The sequence below is a fragment of the Rhincodon typus genome, chromosome 11 (assembly GCF_021869965.1).
Source record: "Rhincodon typus isolate 14 chromosome 11, sRhiTyp1.1, whole genome shotgun sequence".
Classification (NCBI taxonomy): Eukaryota; Metazoa; Chordata; class Chondrichthyes; order Orectolobiformes; family Rhincodontidae; genus Rhincodon; species Rhincodon typus.
In genome coordinates this window covers 22,642,630-22,659,508 of record NC_063342.1, presented here as the reverse complement: position 1 = coordinate 22,659,508, position 16,879 = coordinate 22,642,630, and the positions used below count along the sequence as shown (strand labels likewise).

The 16,879-nt window shown below is 40.2% G+C and overlaps 1 protein-coding gene across 4 annotated transcripts in view; it reads left to right on the top strand.

Moving 5' to 3' along the window:
• The window catches only part of eva1c (eva-1 homolog C (C. elegans)), a 124,374-nt gene that overhangs the window by 38,416 nt on the left and 69,079 nt on the right, over positions 1-16,879 (top strand). The window lies entirely within an intron of this gene.

Below are 16,879 nucleotides of genomic sequence, written 5' to 3'. Positions count from 1 at the left end.
TTCAGAAAATTTCTGAAGAAGGGTCTAGGCCCGAAACGTCAGCCTTCCTGCTCCTCTGATGCTGCTTGGCCTGCTGTGTTCATCCAGCTCTACACCTTGTTATCAATATTCTGGAAGCAAGATCTGACAAAAACATAGTTTGATATGTGTTGCATATTTAAAACAATACTCATCGGTAATTTTATTTACTTGTTTTGAACTTATCTGACCACATTCTAACGGCAGCTGTAAAATGTTAGCCAGGCCCTGAAGACCAATTGATATTTTTTATAAATGATGATAATAATAAAGATCTCATGATAGGGTGGTTGGATGAATTGTTGGTTAATTTTATTTTTCACAGATCATGACACACTCTGTGAGTAATGATAAAATATATATAGATAAGGGTGCAGATAAGGTGAATGGCAGGTGTTTTTTTCCCAAGGTGGAGGATTTCAAGACCAGGGGGCATGTTTTTAAGGTGAGAGGAGAAAGATTTTAAAAAATCATGTGGGGCAACTTTTTTACACAGAGAGTGGTTTGTGAACTTTCAGAGGAAGTGGTGGATGCGGGTAGTTACAATGTTTAAAAGACATTTAGATAAGTATATGAATAAGAAATATTTGGAGGGATATGGGCCAAGCACAGGTATGTGGGACTAGTTTAGTTTGGAATTATGTTCAGCATGGGCTGGTTGGACTGAAGGGTTTGTTTCTGTGCTGTATGACTCTAATGAGAATGGTGTAGGATAGAAATGCAAATATGGTTTCTTTAAACTGAAGTTGAAGGAAAACATGTTGATTGACAATAATGCAAGTTCTTTCTTATTTGTACCTGTCTAGAATGAATGCAGGCATCATCAGATTTCTACAATTTCACAATATTATTGTCAGTACAAGATCAAATTCAAGAATCTGATCCTGTCACAACAAATTGGACATTGAAGTTCCAGTATATTTTATTTTGTCTGACTCTTAATGTTCTATACTTGATCTTAAGTCTAATAAAGCCAAATTCTACTTAATGATCAAGATTTAATCATGGATTTTCTAAGGCCAATTTAATGCCACATTGATTCTGATGACATAACATTTTAGATCGCATCTTTCCAGCCCAAGGAAACATCATGGCTCAGAGATTTCATTCAGGGCTGGAAATCCTATTTCCACCCAACCTGCCTACCTTTAGATCACTTCCGTGCTGGAGATTCTTGGGCAGGAGCCTCCTGTTGTGAAACAGCGGAGACTGATCCAGAAAACATCAGAGTCAGCAAAGACAACTATTGTGGAAACCATGCCCATTTGCAACAATAACTGTGTTGTGTTCTAAAGTTTAAATGTCCAGCAGCAGGACCATTTACTTTGACAACTAATGTATGTGTGGGAGCAGAGTGGATGGGAGGGGAAAGGGTCAACTGTGGGTGAGATGGGTCGTGTGCTAGGTGAATGAAGTGGATAGGGTGCCTGGTGGGTGAATAGGTTGGGTAGGATAACAGGTGAGTGATTGAGTGAGTGGGTAGGATGCCATGTGGGTGAGTGGGTTGGGTACACATACATGGATGAGTGTGGGTTCAGCAAAGTGTATTGGTTTTGGGTTAGAGTCCATCGGATTCAGCAGGTCAGGGCTGTCAGGTCGTGTGTGTGTGTGTGTGTGTGTGTGTGTGTGTGTGTATGTGTGTGTGTGTGTGTGTGTGTGGTCTAGTAGGAGGGCTGTCTGGTCTGATGGAAGGTCTGTGTGTGGTTTTAGGCCTGGCTTTGGGAGCAGCGTGGTATTGCGTCCAGCGTGGGGTGAGGCTGATGAGTGTTGGTGTCTTGGATCCACTGATGGTTGTATCAGGTCTGGCAAGGGAATGACTGTCCAGTCCAGAATGAGGGATTTGTTGGGCCCAATGCTGATGATTGTTAGGTTGGGATGGAGATGTGGGTAGTACAGTCAGGGAGGCCTTTTGTTCTGTGGGGGTGTAGGTATCAGATCTGGGGATGTCAGGCTTTGGTAAATCTGGTTGGTAGGATCAGTGGTGAGTTGAGGTTTCAGGTTCATATTTCCCCAAGAGTTCGAGTAGGTTTCTAATCCTCTAACTTTTCCTGGCTAATTATTGAGCTTAAATCATTTTTCATCAGTAAAGTGATGGAAAGTGCCATCAACAGTGCTATCAAGCTGCAACTTCTCAGCAATAATCTGCTCAGTGATGCCCAGTTTGGGTTCCGCTAAGGCTACTCATCTCCTTACCTCGTTACAGCCTTGGTTCAAACATGGACAAAAGATTTGAATTCCAGAGGTGAGCTGAGAGTAACAACCTTTGACAAGGCTGCCAGTGACAATGTGGCATCAAGGAGCCCTCGCAAAACTGGAATCAATGGGTATCGGGGGAAAACTCTCCACTAGTTGGAGTCATATCTGGCATATAGGAAGATGGTCGTGGTTGTTGGAGGTCAGTCATCTCAGCTCCAGGACATCTCTAAAAGAGTTCCTCAGGGTGGTGTCCTAGGCCCAACCATCTTCAAATGCTTCATCAATAACTTTCTCTCCATCATAAGGTCAGAAGCAGGGATGTTTGTCAATGATTGCACGATGTTCAGCACCATTCCCAACTCCTCAGATACTGAAACAGTCCATGTTCAAATGCAACAAGATCTGGACAATATCCAGGCTTGTGCTGACAAATGGCAAGTAACATTTGTGCCAAACAAATGCCAGGAAATGGCCATCACCAATAAGAGACAATCTAACCACTATGCTTTGACATTCAATGGTGTTACCATCACTGAATCCCCCACTATCAGCATCCTAGGGGGTTACCACTGAGCAGAAATTCAAGTGAACTTGCCACATAAACACAACGGCTACAAAAGCAGGTCAGAGGCTAGGAATCCTGCGGCAAGTAATTCACCTCCTGACCACCCCCCAAAGCCTGTGCACCATCTACAAGGCACAAGTCAGGAGTGTGATGGAATACTCCCCACTTGCCTGGATGGGTGCAGCCCCAGCAACACTCAAGAAACTTGACACCATCCAATACAAAGCAGCCCGCTTGATTGGCGCTACATCCACAAGCATCCACTCCCTCCACCACTGATGCTCAGTAGCAGTGTGTGTACTATCTACAAGATGCACTGCAGAAATTCACCAAAGGTCCTCAGACAGCACCTTCCAAATCCATGACCACTTCTATCCAGAAGGACAAGGGTAGCAGATTCATGGGTACACCTTAACCTCAAATTCCCCTCCAAGCCACTCACCATCGTGACTTGGAAATATATCACCATTCCTTCACTGTTGCTGAGTCAAAATCCTGGAATTCCCTCCCTAATGGCGTTGTGGGTCAACCCACAGCAGGTGGACTGCAGCAGTTCAAGAAGGCAGCTTAGCATCACCTTCTCAAGGGCAACTAGGGATGAGCAATAAATGCTGGCCAGCCAGTGATGGCCACATCCCACAAATGAATTTTTAAAAAAAGTTTGGAATCCCCTGAAGCCATGGACTTTAAGTGACATTTTTGGAGGGTTCCAGATGCAGGGAAATTGTCGATTGGATTTTTTTCTATTTCTTGGGCAAACCCTTTAGGATTTCACATGATCCTGACCCATAATTCCAAACTAGGCTGCAGAAACTGCAACCTGGCCATTGGAATGTCTGTTTCTTTCAGCTATATGGCATGCCATATTTAAAGAAAAGAAATAAAATTCTTGACATGCGTGAATTATGTAGTAATGTATGCATATGCCACATGGAGAGAATTAAATATAGACTAGTTAAACTTACAAAGTAACTGTTTTAGTAAATTGACCTCAATCTCCTGTTACATTCTATATACTCTGTATGCTTTTGGATTATAACAACATGCTCAGAGCTTTTTTATATTTTGAAAGGAGTGTTGATACATTCAAAATATGAATGTATTATCAATAATACTTTTGACTCTGGCCCTTGACTATGCAGGGAAGCTTAGGAAATTTCACGAAAGTAACTTTAATCATATTGAAGTAAAGTGTCCTCAAATCCTTTTGAATTGTTTGTTTGCTCTGGTAAGAATGATTAAATTGTCAACAGGAATAATTGAATAGCCTATTAATAGAAGGTGAAAAAAAAACTGATGACTCACTTCAAAATTTACAGCTGGGATTTCATTTTCCAATCGTGGTCCATCGCCTAAGTGACAAAGTTGCTTTGCTTTTAATCCTTTTAATTGTACATAATTGAAATATTATTTCAATAATGTCGCATTATTTCTAAATAAGGTTGGAACAATTTAAGGGCAAATCCAGAAATAAGTTATGCCAAACATAGATATTCTAATTTGTGCTAAAATGGTTGTGAAGCATGCAGAATGTCTGCAGCACTCACCTAAAACCACTTTTGGGTACCCAACTCATTTTCAGGTTCGAGCCTCACCTTTATTTCAAATAAAGGGAAGTTAATTTTCACATTAGAAAATTTGAGATGTTGCTTGGATTAGAATAACACCAGGTGTGCATCTAACTAGGCTTTACTTAATAATGACAGTTTAATCTTGTTAATCTGTTATCATGCATGAACGCAACTGTTGTCTCTGTTGCTTTGTGGCGCAGGCATTACATTTAAGCATTCATGAAACTATATTAATGGGGATAGATAGTATCGGTTGCAGTACATTACAGCAATTAAGGTGACATATTTAATGCAGTTCATTTTTGTTTTAAGGCTGGCCTAAAGCAAATTATTGCATATTCTGTTCCAAGAAGCTTCTCAAATTATAACAGTCATCGTTGTAACATAATATGTTGGAAAAATCCATCTCTTTAATGTTACTTTCCTACAAAGGGATGGATTGAACTGAGAAATTACAACCAAAGGGAACTCATTGTGAACTATTAAACAATATGCCTAGGCAAAGGAACTTTAAAGAGAGTTTTTGGAAGGGAACATCCCAAACAGTAAAATACCCATATTCTACATGACTAGAATTTCATCTCCTTTGATGAATCACCAGTTGAAGTGTTTGTGTAAAATTTTTGAGTGTAGTATTTTCACACAATGGTTAGCCCATTAAAAGTTGTATCCAGTTTCATTTATATTCTACCTCATCTGCACAGAGATAAGGTTTTTGATGAAGGTTTAACTACTTCCAATAAGTATATTGGTTTTTCCATATTTCCCATGGTGTATTTACAGATATAAAAGGTCTTGATGGTGTCAATTCTAACTGTCTCTGCTCAGCATGGTTCTGTAACATTGGTGTTTTGATGAGGACCTTCAGAAGAATAAGGCAGCTGCCCACCCAAAACACACAGGAATCTCTTTAAAGTATTTAAATCAGGGTCATATGGAGTTCAGAGAATGCAGTGTCATGTTCATTAGGAAAATTGGAAGTTATGCTCAACATTGGGCTTGAGCATTACTGTGGCACAGGCAGGAAATGGCATTGGGGAGTCCCGTTCAAGGAACCATTCACCTGCAAAGCACTCAGGTCATTGGAATCTGCTTTGCCTAGCTGGATATATTTTAAAACTTTTGATCTTGGAAATGACTGTATTTATGCTTTTATTCAACTTAAAAATCTTCCAAACATTAAAGGAAATCATAAACGCAATGGACTTCCACACCCTTAAGATTCGACTGTATGTGAGCACAATTAAGTAAGCCTGTACTCGGCTTCTTGGTGTTATGATAATGCATTAATCCTCCTCATGTGCCTCCATCACCATTGTCCCTGCTCCCGCCTGTTTATACTGCACACATAAACACTTGAAAGCACAGAGGCTGACTGTTTGCAGGCAAAAGGCATTATTATTATGCCTGGCTCATGACAATATCTATGTAACATCTGCTCACTGGCTGCAAGATGATAGAACCTGAACTGTGGACGATTTGAGACATCCTTGACCAACTCCTTGCGTCACCAAACTATGGACTGGCTTGATAGATATCATGTAGTGTTAGCTTTCAAGAACATCCTATGTTGTAGTTCTCAGCTGCATTTTACACAAATTTGCTGTGAAATGGAGATTTAAGTTGAGGCTTCATAGCAAGAAGGTCTCATGCAATTTGATAATGAAGACCCCAACAATAACAGAAGTAACAGTGTTCGCCTGCAGCTAGATTTCCTTGCTGCTAGTTGAATAATCAATGCTCCAGCTAATTAATTGCTTCCTCCCAACCTTAAACTAACCTCTACACCATCTTTACCAGCCAAACCCATATTAAGATACTTTCAACCTTTGAACACAACTGGTGTTTCACGTTAACAGCTGTTTAGCAACATAGAAGCATAGAAAATAGATGCAGGAGTAGTCCATTCAGCCCTTCACCCTGCACCACCATTCAATATGTTAATGGCGGATCATGCAATTTCAGTATCCCACTCCCACTGTCTCTCTATACCTCTTGATCCCCTTATCCGCAAGGGCCATGTCCAGCTCCCTCTTGAATATATCTATCTACAGGGCAACACGGTGGCACAGTGGTTAGCACTGCTGCCTCACAGCACCAGGGACCTGGGTTCGATTCCAGCCTCGGGTGACTGTCTGTGTGGAGTTTGCACATTCTCCCCGTGTCTGCGTGGGTTTCCTCCAGGTGCTCTGGTTTCCTCCCACAGTCCAAAGATGTGCAGGTTAGGCAGATTGGCCATGCTAAATTGCCCAAAGTGTTCAGGGAGGTAGAGGGTGTATATTAGGTGGGTCGTAGGGGGATGGATCTGGGTGGGATGCTCTGAGGTTTGGTGTGGACTTGTTGGGCCAAAGGGCCTGTTCCCACACTGTGGGGATTCTAATTCTAATGAACTGGCCCTAACAGCTTCCCATGGGAGGGAATTCCACAGGTTCACAACTCTCATCTCAGTCCTAAATGGCTTACTCCTTATTCTTAGATTGTGACCCCTTGTTCCAGAATTCCAAAACATCAGAAACATTCTTCCTGCATCTAGCTTGTCCATTCCCATCAGGATTTTATACGTTTCTATGAGATCCCTCCCCCACCTCATTCTTCTAAATTCCAGCAAACACAAGGCAAGTCAATCCAGTCAGTCCTGCCATCCCGGGAATCAGTCTGGGGAACCTTCTTTAGACTCCCTCAATAGCAAGAATGTCCTTTCTCAGACCAGGAGGACAAAACTGCACACAATACTCAAAATGTGGCCTCACCGAGGCCCTGTATAACTGCAACAAGACATCCTTACTCTGATACTCGATTTCTCTTGCTATGAGGGCCAGCATGCCATTAGCTTTCCTCACTGCCTGCTGTTTATCCACTACAGGATCACATTACAGACAAAGTTTTGAATTTCTAATTGACATTGATGTCAAATATTTGTCTTTGTCTATGAATTAGTAATAGAGGTTTGTTTAAGATTTTTTATCTACTTTTGCGATCTTACAATGTGCTATCCCAGTAGCTGCCTGGTGATGGAAAGTTGCTGACCTCTAGGAGCTCAGAGCTGAGAGGGCCAGCTGCTTAATGAAAGCTGAGTTTTTACTGGATCCATTTGTCTCAAAACCCATATTCAAGTGTATTCATTCACCATTAGCTGTATATTGCTTTTGGTTCAAACCAAATGTAATTTCTGTTGTTACAATTTACAAAGTACTTTTGTTTTTGTATGCCAGGCTGATTTTATCATACAGATGATGCTGATGTTGCAATTTGTTTCTTCATATGTCAATCATATTTACTGTATCTCCCTCACTTTAAACAGGCTGTTATCTCAGCTCTAGCCACAGTGTCAGTTTTCATTATTTCATATAACTAGTTTTCAGCCGGACAAGCTCAAGTTCAACAGTTCAAAGGTTGAGCTGCAGTAAATCCCTTCCAAAATAAACCAAAATGTACATGCCACTAGTGTTGTCCTCTAAAATAAATGATATTATCTCTAGATGCATCACAATTGTTACATCACAATATTAGCTTCAGTGTTCCTGCTGAATATAGCTGACTCCTGTACTCTTAGTGCTGGTTCAATTAAAATTCATCAATGATTTCAAGTCCTGCTTAATTTTAAAAGCAATATTTGGTATTTATCTCAAGTCTAGTTGACAATTATCCTCTCAGGATTCCATCGTGGTATCAGGGATGGAGAGCATTTCCTGTAAACCAGTGGAACCTGTGGCTTCTCACTCCTGGTCGCGTGAAAGAAAATTTGTTCTCCAAAATAAGTGATTTCCACTGGTTCAAGCTTCTTAGACTCAGCTGCTAATCTTGTTAAAATATTTTTGTTTTAGAAAATTGTTTACAGCTTCAAAATGCTATAATTTTTCAATATCTATCTAATAAAACTTTGAAATTATTTTCAAATTTCAAAGATTATAAATTCTGTGAAGGGCTTTTACTCCCTTTTCTAAGAACTAGAATAGAGAATTCCTGCCGTTTTTGCTTCTTCTTGGGAAGTTTCTAACCTTTATGAACAAATGGAAGGCTTGTACCCTATCCCCTTCTTATTGGGGTGATTTGTGCCTTCTAACATTGACAGAATGGTGTATTTTAACTCTTTCCGTAATTAAAATAATTTAAAATAATTTTCAAATAAAATCTCTTTTGCTGCTGAATTGCTTTTCTTATCTTAATTTTCTTTAGCAGCGGATTTGAGATATATAGATTTGTTTCTGACATTCCCAATGACTTCAATAAATAGTTGCAGACCCATTTTAAATTTTGCAGCTGACACAGATGCCATCTGTTCACAACTGCAGCCATGTTTGTTTATCAATAAACACTCCAGCTTTATTTTTCCAGCCTCCCAGTCTGGATTTTGTGCTGGATTCAGGTAGGTTTTCTACCTGTTGCCCTTCCGGATCCAAACTATCACTGGAATTTCATCCTCCAATCACATTTCAGCCAGTTCCAAACAGATCGAGAGATAGTAAGTAGTGCCGATGCTGGAGTCAGAGATAACACAGTGTGGAGCTGGAGGAACACAGCAGGCATGGCAGCATCAGAGGAGCAGGAAAGCTGACGTTTCAGGTTGGGTCCCGACCTGAAACGTTGGCTTTCCTGCTCCTCTGATACTGCCTGGCCTTCCGTGTTCCTCTGGCTCCACACCTTGTTATCTCCAAACAGATCCCTTTAGTTCAAAGTGTGACTATATTGTAGCCTATGCCAGCTTTTTCAATATTTTCTAACCAATCTGTTCCGTAATATTATTGCGCAGCACTCGAGTAGGTGGGATTTGAAGCTGGGCCTCCTTGCTCAGTGATAGAGACACTACCACTGTCATGTGTAGCTGCTTGCTGTTATAGCTTGCATGAGCCTGTGCTGACTGACTTCCATTTTAAATGCTGCCAGCTGCTGACTGACTTGGGAAGCCTTTCCTTAAAGCATGCTGTGGAAGTGCCACATAGTAAACCTGTTGGACTATAACCTGCTGTCGTGTGACTTCTGACTTTTTCCTAAAAGCAGCCATGCTTTTAAAAAATTCACTCCCTTGTCTGTGAACTGTTTTTTTTTCTCCTTTCCTTTAGGTTCTACCTACACTCTACCCCTCTGATGGGGTGCAGATCTGCACCACTGCTACTGTGTTCTAATAGTGATGAGAAGATCTAGGCTCACTTGTGGTTGGGGGTAGAGCACTGCTGCCATTTGGAGTCATAGAGTCATACAGCACGGAATCAGACCCTTCGGTCCAACCAGTCCATGCCAAACATAATCCCAAACCAAACTAGCCCCACATGCACACTCCTGGCTCATTATCCCTCCAAGCCTTTCCTATTCATGTATCTATCCAAATGTCTTTTAAACATTGTAATTGTACCTGCATCCATCACTTCCTCAGGAAGCTAATTCCACACGTGAACCATCCTCTGTGTTAAAAATTTGCCTCTTATGTCTGCTTCTTACGCTAGTCCAGGGGCTTTCTCTTAGTCTGTGGTGAGGGAGAACCATAAACAAGTCTCAGCAAAATAAGTTCTTGTCTTTGGTAAGAGGCTGTAGTTTGTTGGAGTACAAGGCACTTGTTAGGCTAGGGTATCGTGCACTGTTGTGGGCTCCACATCATAGGAAAGATATGAATGCATTGCAAAGAATGCAGAAACAATTTACAAGAATGGTTCCTGAATGAGAAACTTCAGCTATGAGGGTAGATTGAAGAAGTTGGAACTGTTCTCCTTGGAGAGAAAAAGGCTGGGAGGAGATTTGAATTCAGGTTTTGAAAATCATGAGTGAGCTAGATAGAGTAGATAGGGAGAAACTGTTCCTACTCATAAAGAAAACAAGATTGGGAAGGTGCATATCTAAAGTGATGTGTGAAACAAGCAAGGGTGATGTGAGAAAAAACGTTTTCACACAGCAAGTAGTTCGGGTATGGAATGCACTGACCAGAAGTGTGGTGGAGTCAGGTTCAATTGAAGCATTTAACAGGATATTGGCTGACTATTTGAAGAGAAATAGCATACAGGGATATGAGAAAAAGGCAGGAAATTGACACAAGGTCTAGTGTAGGCACAATGGGCCAAATGGCCTGCTTCTGTACCATAACAATTCTCTGATTCTGATTCTCCTATATATCTCAGTAGCTTGATGCAGGTTACCATAATTTTTAGCCTTATCAGCTATTACTAACAAGGCAAGTGTGTCTCCATCAGAAGACTGTGACAAACACTTAATGCTATGTGCCCCAACTTCCCAAGATTGCCTGATGCTGCACTCAGTTGACTGTGTGATATAGCAGAATAGACAGAGCATCAGCATAGCTCAGACTAACTATTTCATATCTGTTACATTTTACAACAGACCATTACAAAACACTTAGCCTCAACTGAAGCATTGCTTCCCACTATAAGCACCATGTTTAGGAAGGATGTGAAACCAGTAGCAAGTAATGCAAGACAGAGATGAGAGGTTTCAGTTCATGGATAGATTGGAAAATCTGACATTGTTCTCCTTAGAGAAGGTTGAGCGGAGATTTGATACTCCAGAGCAGGACCTCAATGTGCAGCTAGCAGTAGTGTCTTAAAGCACGAGACAAAGCACAAAGAGTGCCAGTTTAAAATGAATGACAAAAATCAAAGAAAACATGAGGAACCTCTTAACAAATGGTTATTATCTTTAATACACTGCCTGAGTGTGTGGTGGAAGCAGACTCAATTCTGGCTTTCAAAAGGGAATCAGGGAAATTACCTGAGCAGAAAAAAAACTTTCAGGGCTATCAGAAAAAGGCAAGGGCATGAGATTATCTGAGTTCTGAGGAAGGGTCACTGGACCTGAAATGTTAACTCTGATTTCTGTCCACAGATGCTGCCAAACCTGCTGAATTTTTCCAGCAATTTCTGTTTTTGTTTCTGATTTCCAGCATCTGAAGTTCTTCCAGTTTGTATTTAGACCAGCTGAATTCCTGTTGCAGACAGCAACTATGGATTCAATAGACTGAATGGCCTCCTTCAGTGCTGAAACCATTCTATGATTCCATATCAAGCAGCATAGCCTGGTGATGTTTCTATCAGATCTCACCATTTTTAACTTCCTTTGATCATGATCTATTATAGTATCATTATGAGATTGATGCTTCAGTAAGAATGTACGACCAGTTGTTCCAGATAGTTCAGAACTGTTTGTTTAAACCTGTGCCTATTCATGATTATTCCTCAGCCTTGGCTAACTTGACATTGTGGATCTGCAATGTTAGAATTTCAGAATGTTCCAGTTTTGTCAGTGTATTTTTCTTACTTGAAGATAAATAATAATGAACGACCAGCATGGCAAAGCACTGAAACATGTCTTATTTAAAGGATGTTGGCGTGGAAACATCCTGCTGGAGTTTGTTATCTGAAATGAAATGCCATGGATTCCTCCTATGTGATGTGAGCATGCTAATGTGAGCTAGTATATATCTATTAACTAGTATGATTGGGATATATATATTTTAATCTTGGAGAGATATTTTTAAACTTTCATCGTCAGGCACTTGCCAGGTTTCGAAGTCAGATTCCATTAGACCTTACTGCTGTTATTTTAATGACTATAAGCACTGTTTGATTAATCATACTGTGCTCTATATCTAACTGTTTTTCCTATCGTCTTGGACTTTCACAATATCATGTTCAAAATGTACAATGGGCTGCTACAGTACGGTGACTAGATTATTATGCTTCAAAGTTAACAATTGGCTGACCAGACAAGAATTACCAGATGAAAATTATAGTCTTATATAATTCTAAATTTGAAAATAAGTTCCACTTGTTATGTAAGCCAAAATTGTTAAAGTGTAATTAGGATGAATTTCCATGAGCATTTTCCTGTTCATTTGTAGTAACTTTGATGGAAGAACTAAGGACATCCTGGAAAAACAGCATAAGTATTTCTTTGATAGTAGGAACTGCAGATGCTGGAGAATCTGAGATAACAAGGTGTAGAGCTGGATGAACACAGCAGGCCAAGCAGCATCAGAGGAGCAGGAACGCTGACGTTTCGGGCCGAGACCCTTCTTCAGAAATTTCCTTGATTGTGGTTGAAAAGATCTGGAAACCTTTGAAAATAGAATAAAAACCAATCATGAATATGACAAAAGCAGTGAAGATTAATAATAAAAAGTTGACTTGTCTTAATTGAAAAAGAAAGCAAATACTAGGTAATCACGTGCCAAATGATGCTATGTAGGCTGTGAAGGTACTAGATGTGCCTTTTGCTTCAGTTTTTACCAAGTGGGAGTCAGGTAACTTAACTGATCTGAAAAGGAATTTGTGAATTATTAAAGAAGGATCTTAAAGTCATTCATATTACAACTAGCATGAAACATGACTGCAGGCCGTAGAAGGACTGTGAAAGCACTGTAATGTAGAATTTTTAACTCCTTTCTTTGTTTCTCTATTTTTGTACCTAATCTATTTTAGTACTGAAGATTTGTAACTAGTTACTTTGTACCTAAGATGGCACTGTGTGTGGTGACATTGTATACTTTCATTGTACTCCTTTACAGTTGTACTTGAGTATATGTGACAATACAACTTAATTCTAGTTCTAATGTACAGAAATCTCACAGTCCAGATAAGTTGCATTAGCGAAAGCATACGGAGCCAGAGGAGGAAATTACAGGAACTCGGATACTTTTGCTAGAAAATGTTGAACATTATAGATTGACCAGACACTGGAGCATGACAGCTTTTACTTCTATATTTATCAGAAAAGTGAACAAATTTATCCCTGGAAAACTGCAGATTGTTGCAGGTGTTTGCCCATTCTAGGTGAAATTATGGAAACCTTTTTTTAGGAATAAGATTAATTGCAGAAATAAAATCTTACAAGATACCCAATATAGGACTTGAAAAGTTTCGCTAGTCCAATTTACTTGTATTTCTTTGAGGGCGACACAAAGTAACATCATAAGAATATAACATTGGATGTGATATATTTGGATTTCATTAATGCCTGGCTTCAAGTCTACCCCATATAACCACTGACTCCCTTGTTAATGAAGAATCTATCTAACTTAGCCTTAAAAATATTCAATAGCCTACGTCAACTGCTTTCTAAGCAAGAGAATTCCATTTACCAGTGAACTTCTGAGAGAAAAGATTACTCCCCATGCTCAGCTTAAATGAAAATTCCTTACTTTTGAACTGTGCCCTCTAAATCTGGTATCTCCTGTAAGAGAAAACATCCTCTCAGCATCCATCTTGGCAAGTTGCCTGAAGATCTTCAATAAGTTCATCTCTCATTTTTCTAAACTCCAATGGATACAGGCCACATCTTCTAACCTTACCTCATCAGACAGACATTGTACTCATGTGAATCAATTGAGTGAACCTTCCTCGAACTGCTTCAAATACAATTGTGTTCTTACTTAAGTATGGAGACCAAAATCTCTGCACAGCATTTCAAATGTGGTCTTGCCAATGTCCTGTACAGCTATAGTAAAACTTCTCTATTTTTATAATGTATTTCTCTTTAAATAAATGGCAACATTCTACTTGCCTTCCGAATCACTTATTGTACCTGCATATCGACCTTTTGTGATTCATGTACCAGGACTCTGAGATAACGCTGTATCACAAAGTTCTGCAATCTTTTTCTATCTATAATGGATTCCCATTGTTTCTGCAAAAGTGAACAAGTTCATATTTTCTCACATTATACTCGTAGATTATGAAAAGCCTGTCTCTTGCTTTGCTGAAACCATTGGGGTAACCATGAGGAATTAAAAGGAAAATTCTTATAAGCAAAAACGCTAAGAATTGGCTGTTATATCTCTGTAGCAATAGACATTCCAGCCTGTCAAGTGCATAGCCCCATCAGTTCCTGCTGTCCTTGCGCATGGTTTAATCTGGCAAATCCCTGTAAATCCAGGAAACTAGGTCTGACGGTTAGTGCCAGAATCTATGATGAGAGGTGTAGCTAATTGGCTTTTTGCATATGTTAATAACAGATTCATCAATCCTATGGGGATATCCTTTCAGTCATATACTCACTCAAATGCGGAAGCTGATGGGTTCCTGCCAACTTCTCAACTTGCCTGCACTTTTTTGATGTTTTAATTTCCTGCAATCACAAACCTGGTCCCACACTGGCAACTAACACTTACCTATGTAAGAACTGATAGCATGGCAGTGATTTATTAAGCTTTACTGTATCTGTTATACCTAAGTATCATACTCTGTTTACAAGGCACAGGCTGCCATATGATTTCTTTTAAGCCTTGTCAACTAGCTCTACCTTCTTCAAAAATATGCATATGTGCACACCATTAGGTCTCTCTATTCGTGTCCTGTTGTCCAAATTAACATTGTGCCATTATTTCATATTAACTACCTCATTCTTTCCTCCAAAAAACGACTGATTTCCAAAGGTTTACGAATAACAACAGTGAGATATGGATCCAGACTTAATTAGAAAATGTTAATGTGTACATTGCAGGTTCTACCTTATGCCATGATAGTCTTTTGTCGGCATTCTGTCATTTTTTGCAAACTGTTCAGTAGCTTGAACTGGGATGATTTATCATTTATTCTCGTGCCTTAACACTAATTGAAGTAATTTTTCTTTAATTGATTGCCAAGGATTTATTGTAACCAGAGTTTCTGGCTGTTAGTCTTGGGGCTAAACGCAAGACTTGATTTTGCCATGATAATGTTGATGAATGGGCAAATTAATTAAATGGATGAAAAGACCACTGTAAATAGAATACCTCGGTATCTGACTGCCTTACTAACGTTCTCACTATTAGCCTGTCAGTTAAATTATTCCTAAACAAAAGGATTGGTAATATGATACTACTCACATGTGCATGAAACCAAAGATAACTACTGTTATTGTTTTACTATTACATTGCCTATTTATTGGTATTATGATACAGTAGTTACATTGCATCAAAGCTCAGCGAATTGGTTAACACTGGTTGCTTGTGCTTTTATGTGGTACCGAGGGAAATTAACCCCCAAAATGAATGGTTTAGGGCTGGTGAGAATTTAAAATTGTAAAATATCTGAATCCTAGCTCCAACTAACCACCATCACCCTCCATTTCTGGTTTGACGGGAGGCCATGAGCACCATCATTTTTAAAAGACAAAGCTGCGTGCCTATTTCCAACTCCAGATGCCCAAGTTTCCTGACCCTTGGAAAACCAGGGAATTGGAGAAAGTGCGGGAAGTTAGATCTAGGAATTTAAGTACCATTCTCTGCATTCACACAACCCCCATCGAAACTCTCACCCCATGGCCTTCAATATACAACCACCCACACTCCACTCAGGCCTCCAATTGGCAACCCCCAAGTCACTAGTTCTCACTGACCCCTCTAACTCCCTTTACTAACCTCTACAACTGGAGTGGAACACTTCTCCCTACCATAAAGAATTCCAGGATCCACTCCAACAACTGGGATGGAACCTTCCCCACCAGTTTGGACTCAGACTTAGTTAGTCCTTCAGCCTCTCCTCTAGTAGTTCTGGCCCTACTACACCAAACTAGACCAAGTTGGCTTCTTGGTGGTAAATATGTCAGTGAGGCCACACACATGCTGTCGATTTCCACAGTGTGCAAGTTAACCTCGACTTTCTGGTTTCCTTTTGGTTTCTCCTATGTGCTTCCAATAGGTTAAAAGGTTTTTCTAAAGTTCTTGATTAGATTTGTGCTCGGCTCATGGATGCTGTGGTTGGTTCACTTGCTGAGCTGGTTCGCTAGTTCACTGACATATTATTACCATGCTGGGTAACATCATCAGTGTAGCCTCCAATGAAGCACTGTTGTGTTTTCCTGTCTGGTATTTAAACTCTGGGGTCTGTTGGAATTGGTTACCTCATTTCTGGTTGTTTTTCGCAGTGGTGTGTACATAGGGTCTAATTCTACATGTTTATTGATGGCCTTCTTGGTGAAGAACCAAGCCTTTAGAAATTCCCATGCTTGTCTCTAGGATCTTGATGTTGTCCCAATCAAACTGGTGGTTCTTCTTATCTGAGAGAATGGAGACGAGTGAGTACTGGTCATGTCTTTTTGTTGCTAGTTGGTGTTCATGTATTCTTGTGACCAGTTTCCTTTCTGTCTGTTCAGTGTAATGTTTGTCGCAGTCTTTGCATAGGATCTTATATATTACGTTGGTTCTGTCCATAGTGGGTAAGGGGTCTTTGGTTCGAGTTAGCAGTTGGCATAGGGTTGATGTAGGTTTGTGTGCTACTCTGATGCCCAATGGTCGTAGGAGTCTTGTGGTCAGTTTGGATATGCTCATGATGTACGGTAACGTGACGAATGTGTCAGGGCATACTGTATCTTTCTGTTGTTGTTTGTGTGATAGGCACTGTCAGACCCAACTGTTTGGGTACCCGTTGTCCTTAAATACTTGGTAGAGGTACCACCACCTGGAACTATGCTAAAACGAAAAAAAATACCTCTGGAGTTTAAATACCTTGCGGGAAAACACAACAGCGCTTCATCGGAGGCTGCACTGATGATGTTACCCAGCAGGGTAATGAAACGTCTGCGAAACAGTGAACCAGCTCAGCGAGCA